Source organism: Odocoileus virginianus, chromosome 4, assembly GCF_023699985.2.
Source record: "Odocoileus virginianus isolate 20LAN1187 ecotype Illinois chromosome 4, Ovbor_1.2, whole genome shotgun sequence".
In the NCBI taxonomy this organism is placed as follows: Eukaryota; Metazoa; Chordata; class Mammalia; order Artiodactyla; family Cervidae; genus Odocoileus; species Odocoileus virginianus.
Genome location: NC_069677.1, coordinates 55,239,038 through 55,250,836, shown reverse-complemented (window position 1 = coordinate 55,250,836; position 11,799 = coordinate 55,239,038). Strand labels below are relative to the sequence as shown.

The 11,799-nt window shown below is 37.4% G+C and overlaps 1 pseudogene; it reads left to right on the top strand.

Moving 5' to 3' along the window:
* The first annotated feature begins 512 nt into the window (after positions 1-512).
* On the top strand, positions 513-8,796 carry LOC139034861 (arylacetamide deacetylase-like 2; annotated as a pseudogene).
* The last annotated feature ends 3,003 nt before the right edge of the window (positions 8,797-11,799 follow it).

Below are 11,799 nucleotides of genomic sequence, written 5' to 3'. Positions count from 1 at the left end.
TTTCTGGGGCTTTTGGTAGTTCTCCTCCACTCTTCCCCAGTAGCATATTGGATACCTTCAGCCCTGGGGGACTCATCTTTCAGTGTCATATTTTTTGTCCTTTTATACAGTTCATGAGGTTCTTAAGGCAAGCATTCTGGGGTGGTTTGCCATTCCCTCTTCTAGTAGATTATGTTTTGTCAGAGCTCTCCCATAACATTATCAGCTGATTTTTTTAGCAGAGACTCTTCAGGGCAGAAGAGAGAGGCACAATACATTTAAAGTGATGAGAGGAAAAACCTACAACCAAGAATACTCTACCCAGCAAGTGTCTCATTCAGATTCCATGTAGAAATCAAATGCTTTACAGACAAGCAAGAGCTAAGAGAATCCAGTACCACCAAGTCAGTTCTACAACAATTGCTAAATGAACTTCTTTAGGCAGAAAATACAAGAGAACAAAAGGGGAAGGGAATAAAAAAGACCTAAAAAACAAACCCAAAACAATTAATAAAGTGACAATAGGAACACACATGGCTGCATGGCACTGGAGCAGTGAGCGGCCAAGAGAAGACACCCCACGTCCAAGGTCAGTAGCCGCGGCCAGGAGGACCTACCACACGTCCAAGGTAAGGAGCAGCAGTTGCACTTTGCTGGAGCAGCTGTGAAGAGATATTCCACTTTCAAGCCTTGTCTAACTCAGCGAAACTAAGCCATGCCATGTAGGGCCACCCAAGATGGATGGGTCATGGTGGACAGTTCTGACAAAATGTGGTCAACTGGAAAAGGGAATGGCAAGCCACTTCAGTATTCTGGCCTTGAGAACCCCATGAACAGTATGAAAAAGGCAAAAAGATAGAACACTGAAAGATGAACTCCCCAGGTCGTCATGGGAGTAGCTTGACAGGCTTCTCGGTCCATAAAATTCTCCAGGCAAGAATACTGGAGTGGATTGTCATTTCCTTCTCCAGGAGATCTTCAGACCCAGGGATCAAACCTGCATCTCCATAGTTACAGTATAGGGATTGTCTTATGATTTGTTGCATGTGTATATCCCCAATTAGACTCCAAGTGTTTTGAAAACTGGGATAATAATTTTTTAAAAAATCTCTATGTTTCTGAAGTCTGGCAGCATACCTGTCTTCTCTCTCCACTCTTCAGAATATCCCAGGGTTTGAACTCCTCCTCTCTTCAACTTATTGTACCTGGTTAGCTACTTTACTTAAGCTGTCCCATTGTGTAATAGAAAACAATCCTACAGTTAATCCTCAATGTCTTTGTAGAAAAAAATTAGAGCTCTTGTCACAGAGCGCCTGGTTGAGCTTGCAGTGTTATACTGCAACTTCCCACGAGCTATCTGTTTCACATACGGTAATGTATATGTTTAAATGCTAATCTCTCAATTCACTTCATGGTCTCTTACTTGCCCAAAAGACTGTGGGTAGATTCTCTTTGTCTCTCCTTGTGCAGGTTGTCATTGTTTGTTTCTTTCCTTGGCTTCTGATCCAAACAAATGAAAGAAGTCCATACCTGTTACATCAGAGGAAATGAGGAAAGTATAGTGAGTGATGAGGTTAGAAAGACTGGTGGGGCAAATCATGAAAGGACCTTGTGAGATATGATTCCTTGACTCCAAGGGGACAATGAAGTTATTGAAAAGTTTCAATCACATTCTTATGTAAAAATGACTGATGTTGGGACATCCCGGGCAGTCCAGTGGTTAACACTTCACCTTCTAATGCAGGTTCCAAAACCCCAAAACATAAAACAGAAGCAATACTGTAATAAATTCAATAAAGACTTTAAAAATGGTCCACATCAAAAAATAATAAAAATAAAAAAACTTTTGTTAAAAAATGGAGAGTAAATTGAAAAGTTTGAAAGGAGGGAATAGGAAAAGAATTTCCATACTTTGAGCAACAAATAGAGTGTTGTGGATTAAGATAGTGGCAGTGGGAATGGAGAAATTTGGATGAATTAGTGAAATAAAAAGAAGTGGAATTGACAGGTCTGGGGAACTATAGTATTGGATTTGGGGAATAATGAATAAAGATGAGCTGAGGAAGTAGATTAGAGAGTTTTATGATATATACAAGAGGCAATTCAATATAAAGCAGTAACCAGAATGTCTTGCTTGAATAAATATATATTGAATATTAGTAATCATGACTTCTCAAAGAGTAGTTAGCTTGGATCCAAAGTGAACTTCTGGGAGCTAGGATTGTATTTAAAAGTGGGGGTGGGGCTTGTCAAAAATGTATATTTTAGAGAAATAAGGGAAATAACAATAGGAGAGAGCTGGGTAACAGACCAGATTAAGCAAGTCATTGAAATGGTAAAAAGAAGCAGTGCATGACGACGCTACTCCATCATATAGTGATACTTACATGGGGTTGGGGGAGGATATATTTTTCAGAAGCCTTTTGTGGTTTGATCCATGGTTTCTGTAGGAGTTATTAAGATGTTTGTCCAGTTCAGACAGTACCTCTGTATCTTCAATAAAAAATGGAGCTAAGCCATCATTTCCTATGGTTTTCCTGCTGGAAGATCAACAAATATTTTCTGAAGCATTCCAAAGATAAGCTGTTGGGTTCCTTCAACATTTATTTCAATGGCAATAAGAAATATAGTCAGTATTTACTGAGTGTTTTCTGTATGCCAGAAGCTGTACTATGAATGCTTTATCTCACCCTGGCAAAAACCATATGCCACACTTACTATTATTATATCGGTTTCAAAGATCAAGAAACTGAGCGTTTACAAAGTTAAGTAACTTGCCCAGGACTCAAACTCAGATACAAAAATCTTAAGCATGAAGTAGCACTGATTTTAAGCTCCTCTTTCCCAAGTGACTGGGTATTGCACCTGGGCATGGGTCACTGTGAACCTGGCACTTTTACGTCATATGCTGTGTTGCGCTGTCCTACTTTTAGAACATAATGGGAGGTGACATTCTTGAGGGGATAATAAGAAACAAGAAAGGATGGGATGAATCCATAAAGAGGAGAGTTAAGTTGGGTTCTTCAAAGGGCCCCATCTTAGTCTGTTTGAGCTGCCGTATATAATACCAGTGTTTAGGTTGCTTATAAATAACAGAAACTTATTTCTCACAGTTCTTGAAGTTGAACTGGGGCCCTCTCCCAGCTCATAGGCTTTTCATTGCATCCTCACATGATGGAAGGGGAGAGCTAGCCATTTGAGGCCTCTTTTAGAAGGGAATTAATCCCATTCACCAGGGTTTCACCTCATGACCAAATCAATTCTCAAATGCCTTCTTACTAAGACCATCACCTTGGTCATTAGATTTTTAATGTATGAATAATGGAGGCACATTTAGATAACAGTTAGACTATAGCAGGCCTGGTGTAGGATTTCTCCAGCTTTCAGTATGGTTGTAACATGTGTCCTAGAATGAGACCAAAAGGCCTTTCATATTGGAATTCCTTCATGGTCATCCACAGTACATCCAGATACTCACTGACTATCTGTTTTGGTAAAATTGGGTGTGGTGTGGGGGGTGGAGTTAGGTCAGTGGAGAGGAAATTAGTTGGTGGGGTGGGAAAAGGAGGACGATAAAAGCTGGGGGTTCAAGGTTGTGAAATAACAGATTTGCTGTGCTGTGTGAGTACAAAGACATTGCTAGCAATATAGGAACACCATAAATAAGTTAACATTTTGCACACATCCATTCTCTATGAGGATGAGATGGCTGAATGGCATCACCAACTCAAGGACATGAGTTTGCGCAAGCTCCGGGAGCTGGTGATGGACAGGGAAGCCTGGCATGCTGCGGTCCATGGGGTTGCAAAGAGCCCGACACCACTGAGCAACTGAACTGAACTGATTTTTCTACGAATGACAGGCAGTGGGTAAGCTGCTGCGGGTGTATAGGGCTTTGGATGGATGACACACTCCCAAACCAGGAGTCTAAGTTTGGAAGAGACCCTTGTGAACCAGTGAGTGGAGAGAGGCAGTGGATAATGAGGGATTCAGTGCAAGGACTGCAGTATAGTCCATTGGAAGGAGGAACCTACCACTTACCAGGAAGGCACCATGCTCTAGATATTCGATCTCAGGACATTTTGCAGGTAGAAGAGGACTTGATAATGCTTCAGGCAGCCTGGAGCAGGCTTTATACCAGGCATAGTTGTTCATGACACAGACACCTGCTTTGGGCTTCAAAGTAGCTGAATTGGTGGACTGATACAGGCCTCTCTGGGCATGGTAGAAAGTCATGGAGCATCATCTCTTCTCTGACTCTGTGACCAATCAATCCTCAGCCATGACTCCCAACTCCTGGGGATTTGTTGCGAACAAAGAAATTGATGTAGGATTGTACATGTTACAACAAGCTTTTAACCATAATATAGATGCCTTTCATGAACTGGTCCCAAATTTTGCTCTCAAATATGGAGCTCAAGGATGATCTCCTTGATCTCCTTGATTATTAACATGATGTTAATAAACTACTCTCACAATGACATAGTATTAGTGACAAGGCCTATAACTTGAAAAATTAGGGATTCAAATTAGGTAATTTAATAAATAAGGGACAGAGTGAATAATTTATACAGGATAATTTTTCTTTGAGTAGCCTAAATTTAGGATTAATGCTGTTTAAATATATAAGGTTTAATATCAAACCCCTTGTACTCTTATTGAAAAAGATTAAGAATGTGCTTTGTTGAACATCTTCCATAATCATTTAATTACTGAGTTACCCAAAGGTCTTTATTTTACTGAAAAAGTAATACAAAGTGAAATGGACAATTTAAATACAGTTACTGATGTCTAATCCTCAAGAATATGGCTATCAGCTGGGTATGTTTTTCAACTTTCTTGACTTTGTACTTTCATTCTTGTTTCTCCAAAGTAGTGACATCCTGAGATGAATGTCTTATTTTTTGCATTCAGGTACATATAAGTTGACCACAAAATGAGGAATACATATCCATTTATGTGATATTCATGTCCATTTTATAGAGTGTTCCATTCAGGGCTTTTTCAGCATTAATATTTATGGTTCAAGATTAATGTTTATTTGTACCTTTGCATTTTAATTAACTGGTTGTCTTTGAATCCAGGTGGCTTTAGCAGGGATGAACTAAGCTATAGATAGTTCAATAATTCAGTGTTATTTTGGGGACGTACTTATTATATGCATATTACTACTTTTTATATCCTGTGACTTCTGGTCCCAAGAATAGTGTCCTTTTAACAAAATTATAAAATGAACAGCAATATTTATTCATTCATTTTCTGTTATTTTTCAAACTGTATTGAGCATTTTACTATCTTAGACCCAATGGGAAATACAATAATAACAAGTATTGAGCCAGTGTTTGTGGAATTTGAAATCCAATAGAAAGATTACTATGTACATTTTTATAAGGGAATAGTTGATCATTGGCTTGAAAGAGGTAAAAGTCTTTGGAATTTAGAGGTGTTGAGAGAAAGAGAAGTCAACTTCAATCAGGTGTTTACATGCATCAGTTCAGTTCAGTCGCTCAGTCGTGTCCGACTCTTTGAGACCCCATGAACCACAGCATGCCAGGCCTCCCTGTCCATCACCAACTGTCGGAGTCTACCCAAACCCATGTCCATTGAGTTGATGATGCCATCCAACCATCTCATAGTCTGTTGTCTCCTTCTCCTCCTGCCCTCAATCTTTCCCAGCATCACGATCTTTTCAAATGAGTTAGCTCTTCACATCAGGTGGCCAAAGTATTGCAGTTTCAGCTTCAACATCAGTCCCTCCAATGAACACCCAGGACTGATCTCCTTTAGGATGGACTGGTTGGATCTCCTTGCAGTCCAAGGGACTCTCAAGAGTCTTCTCCAACACCACAGTTCAAAAGCATCAATTCTTCGGTGCTCAGCTTCCTTTACAGTCCAACTCTCACATTCATACATGACCACTGGAAAAACCATAGCCTTGACTAGATGGACCTTTGTTGACAAAGTAATGTGTCTGCTTTTTAATATGCTGTCTAGGTTGGTCATAACTTTCCTTCCAAGGAGCAAGTGTCTTTTAATTTCATGGCTGCAGTCACCATCTGTAGTGATTTTGGAGCCCCAAAAATAAAGTCAGCCACTGCTTCCACTGTCTCTCCATCTGTCACATATATATGGTTCTAAGTATATAGAAAGTGTGGAGAAAATATCTGAGAAGTTTACAGGAGACTGATAACACAGATATTGAGACTATGGAAGAACTGCCAAATGTGAAGGATCTAACTAGAAGGTGCTCTCCCAATATCTTGAAAATGGTTGACTTTGAATGGAGCTTTGGAGGACAGGAGAGAGACAGAAAAAAGGATTAAATGGCAAGAGGGGGCACAATAGGAATGTAGGGGTGGCAAACAGTGACACATGTCTAGGAAAATGATTTATTTCATACAACAGTACAGAAAGGAAGGTTAGAGCTAGGTAAGAGAGTTGGTAGATTCCTTTTTGCCTCATCCCTGGGCATGTGGTCCTTGTCTCTTAAGTGTGGGACACTGAGGGTGAGTTGTAGGTGGTGGGCCTTTGCTCATTAGATCATCTACCTGAGGGTACTTGGGAGAGCTTTGGGTCTAGCGGAGTTTTTGTCAGGGGGCTTTATCTTGGTTCATTTTTATTATATACTTGTGAAACTTCTAGCACCCTGAGCATGCCTTATGGAGGTGCATTTCCCTTTCTGATGGGCCTCTTGAATTTCAATGTATTCCTTCCATTAGGTTCAGCTAGATACTGTGGTGAGAGGTTGACCAGAGATAGATATATCCTTCAGTCCTGAGCTTTTACCTGAGGCAGTAGCAGGTTTTTTCATTTGTCCAGATGCCACTGTCTCAGATGTCACACTTTGGCTGAGACACATTCCTTGGACGTTATCTTGAGGTTCTCTATGATAGTCTGCAGGGTCACAGATGAGACCTCAGGATACCCACTACCTCTGGAAAGGAAAATCCTTGTCAATTATTCCACATCTTTCCCTTGCATGTAAAACTGTGTGAATATCATCAAGATGTTTTTCATAATTTTATCCCTTTGTTTCACAAACACATCACTATTTTTCACAAGCTAAGTTACCTACTGATTGGCTTCTGTTTATTTTTTGTCTCAGTACTTCTACATTTGAATAAAATTTCTTAAAAATGTATGGCATGATGTTGGGAACTTTTCTTATTAGCTAAATAACATTATGCTAAATTTTAGGAATATTTTAGAATATTTTTATTTTTAATATTTATTTTAAATACATAAACATTCATCTTTAATTTTAAAATGAAATGATTATTTTAATAGTTACATTGATTTCTTCTATTCACTTTGGTTGCTTTCAGCCAAGAATTTTTACAAACATATATACTGTCAATTTTCCATAGGAATGTCTTATTTAGGTAATTTCTTTTGGTGATTTTTGACAAAAATACCATACATGTAGGTACCTTCCTTTCTCCTCTCTATCTCTCCCTCTCATTCTTTATTTTCCCTCTTGCCCACTGTGCTGGCCTCATTTTATATACTGACTCAGCTGATTATAAGACACCAATTTGCTAACACAAATCTAAGCAATAGTTTGTGATGTTACTGTGGTAACAGAGCAAGGTTGCTGATACTTTGTCACCATCTCAGATTGAGAACCTCACTGAGGCTGCAGCTCCAGTTTCCCCAGTTTCTCTTGGGTATAGACCAATAGTGCACCTTCTGCCATATGACTTTAGAAAAATGTGTATTGAGATGTAACTGACATATAACAGTATATCAGCTACAGGTGTACGGTATAAAAATTATATACATATGTATATATAAAACAAAAAGACCACCACAATAAATCTGGTTAATATCCATCACCACATGTATTTAGAACTTTTTTCTGGTGATGAGACCTTTTAAGATTTGCTATCTTATCAATGTTTAAATATATGACATAGTATTATTAGCTATAGTCACCATGTTATATAGTACATATGAGATATTTATTTTATAACTGGAAGTTTGTATCTCTATCAGTCTCACCCACACCACGAAAATTTTTAAATCTTTACTGTTGAAATAAGTTTTACACTTTTTTCATATCACTGAAAGGCATAAGTATTGTGAAAATAATTGGAACATCCATCAATTTACATAGACTTGTTTATCTCAAGATTGCATAAATTATTAAAATTAATTTTCCTTCTCCTGGTGTTTCAGAAGTCTTTGCATTATAGGATACTATCTTTATTTTTCAGGTGCAAAACGATCTTGAAATAAAACATAAAATCAAGATACAAGCTTTGCTTTACCCTTTCTTACAGGTAATTGATTCTTATTTGCCATCTCACTGAGAAAATGAACATGGTATAGTTCTGACAAGAGACATAGCCATAAAACTTGTGAGTGTGTATTTAACCAAGAATGAAATATTTCCCCAGGCAATGAGAAGAAACCGACATATGCCTCTGGAATAAAGACGTTTGTTCAAGTTTGTTAACTGGAGTACTCTCTTACCCAAGAAGTATAGGGAGGGCCATATTTATACTAGACTAATTCTGGGAAGATCTAGTTATTCACCACCAGCACTTATGTATATCAGATTATCACCCTTGTTGGGCAATGATTCCCAGCTACAGAATTTGCCATCAACCTATATTCTTACCTGTGAATGTGATGTCCTGAGAGATGATGGACTTTTGTATGTTTCAAGACTTCAAAATGTTGGAGTTCAAGTTGCTCATGACCATATTGAGGATGCAATCCATGGAGCTTTATCACTTATGACATCACTGTATTTAAATCTAGGTCTCAGAATAAGAGATAATGTATGTTAGTTGTCTGGATAAGCATTTATAAATACATTTATATAAAATATGTGTGATCATGACTTAATGGGTTGTAACTTTTGATATTTTGTAATTGCAGTGCAAAGAATAATATCATTTGTGTTGTCTAAATCTGGATTTGAATGTTACAACATTAACTGTAGGTCCTTGAATAGGTTATCAATTTTTCTGACTCACAGAACTTGCATATAAAAAAAGTATGTAATCACATCTGTTTTCCTTGTGTGTGTGTGTGTGTGTGTGTGTGTGTGTGTGTGTGTGTGTGTTAGTCACTCAGCAGTGTTCAACTCTGCAAGCCAGTGGACTGTTTTACATCCCTTGGACAGCCCACCAAGCTCCTCTGTCCGTGTAATTCTGCAGGCAAGGATATTGGAGTGGGTTGCCATTAACTTCTCCAGTTTGCCCTTACTTATGTTGGTTTTAAAGGGACAAGTGCTTATTAAAGTTGAGAAATAAGATGGTAACTAGCAAGTTAGAGAAGATGGTTTCCAGACAGGCACAAAAATCGCAGTAGCAAGTGGAAAGAGGAAAAAAATTGCAAGGTAATTGTATCAGTTTCCAATGCCCATTGTTCTAAATTATTGTAGGTTTGGTGGCTTAAAACAATAGAAATTTACTCTCTCAAGGTTCTAGACAGCTAAGGTCCAAAATTAGTATCATTGGGCCAAAAGCCGGGTTCTGGCAAGAGCCATGCTACCTTTGAGGCTCTAGACAGGCCTCCTTGACTCTTTCATCCATGGCTGCCAGTGTTCCTTGCTCTAGACAAGTCACTCTAACCTCAAAGGTCAGCATCTTCAAACTTCTCTCTTCTCCATCTGTATATGGCCTTCTCCTCAGCCTTCCTCTCAGAAAAATACATGTTTTTGCATTTAGGGTCCATTCCAATAACTCAGGGTAATCTTCCTATCTCAAGCTCCTTAATTACATTTACAAATTTTCTGGTTTCCCCCCTCCCCATATCTGGTAACATTCATAGGGATTAAGATTTACATATTTTTTAGGAAACCTTTTTTTCCCATATTTTCAATTTGTATTTTATAAAAGGCAACAGATCAACATTATAATTTATTATAACTCAATCAAATCTAAATATGCACTCACCAATATAGCCCATATGAAAGTGAAGTGAAAAAGGTTTTTCAAAAAAAACCCCAAACCCATCAAATACATCATCTCAAAATACCCAAGTGATAAATTATATCTGCAAGAATTTTGTTGAGTGGAATCATAAAACAGAATGCTTATTATTATAAAAACAAATCTATAGTACAATGGTATGAATTATGAACCTTGGGTATTATGCTTAATCAGTTGAATCAAGAAGTTGGAAATGTATAAGAAATCGTGTGTGTGTTATTGGGGAGTGGCAAGAAAATCTAAACCCAGCTGACCCAAGAGAGACTGAGATATATAACCTCTTCAGTTGAGAACACACATTGTGGCAAACCTACATATTTCAGATGGCAAATTAAAAATGAAAATTTCAACAGTCCACAAACCACACACATTTTTAAAATGCAGAAAGAAATTAACTATGAGCAAAGAGTCACTTTTCTTCAGCTCAATTTTAGCACCTAAAGGATGAAAAATAACCCCATACTGTCACAAATGAAAACAAAAGTCATTGGAATCAGTTATTTTCCTGCATTGTGGTTTATACACTCTACATAGAAACTTGACAATATAACAACTTATACTTTCACAGTTATTTAATTTCTTTTAAACTCTTTTAATATATATTTTTAAAGTTGTTGTAAAAGTATTTCTTTTTTAATAATAACGAATCTCCTTTCAGTTGTCATCATGTAGAATATTGGCTACTAGTTCTTATCAGGGAAAAAAAACCCTCTTGGAAATCTCTTCATTATGAAAGCATATTCAGCAACAATAACTGATATGTAAGCAAATCATAAAAACTGCAGTTTGCCAGAAAAAATACTTTGTTGGTTGTTCCACAGTTTGAATGTTTTTTACAGTAATTCTTGACAAAAGATTCTTTCAACCTTATGAGTGTTAGTGTGAGTCTCACTAGCATATAGCTTTACATCCTTTGACAGGAAAGTGGCCCACATCTAGAGAAAAGCTCAAGGAGTTTAGGTTTTGATTCCTGAAACACTTTATACTCCTCTGAGCAGGAAATCATTTTTTTAAAAATTCTTTTCCTTCATTTTTTTTTCTACTTAAGACTGTGGATAGATATATGCTAAGGTAGCCCTGTCAGTCCTCATTTATTTACTTTGTGAATTTGGTCTCAGAACATTTCTGGAAGAGACCGTTGAAAAGAGCCTGGATAAACTTCCACTGCAAACTCTAACAGTGAGCATCTGGCTTCCTCTTAAGTTTGGAAACATCTAAGCAAAAGTAATCTTTTGTAATATCTTTATTGTCAGTATAAAGGAAGACCTGATTGGATCCCATACCATAATATCTAAAATTTCCAAGCTTTTTATTCTTTTCTCTAGCTATGAAAGAGAAAGAGAAAGTTTTCTATTGTCATTTGTATCTTAAATCCAGTATTGATATATCTCTGTAATCTACCTCTATGCTACCTGGAGAAAGTATACGGAGAAAATTCTTGATTTCATATATTTAAACTTTGCAAATCTTCTGTCATTTTTACTGACAATCCTCCCTATGCTTCTAGAAACATATAAAGTATAGATCTCCACTAGCATATGACACAAATAAGGTTATCTACAAGACAGAAGCAGACTCACAGACAGAAAATAAGACATGTGGTTACTGAGGGAGAGATGGGAATTCCGGATTAGCAGATGCAAACTATTATATATAGAATGGGTAAACAACAAGTTCCTATTGTGCAACGCAGGAAGCTACTTTCAATATTCTGTTACAACCACAATGCAGAAAAATATGAAAAAAAGTGAATATATACATATAACTGAATTAGTTGGCTGTCCAGCAGAAATAACACCACGTTGCAAATCAACTATACTCCAATAAAAATAAAAGAAAACATAGATTTACTAATCGCATGTCCAACATGCAACCC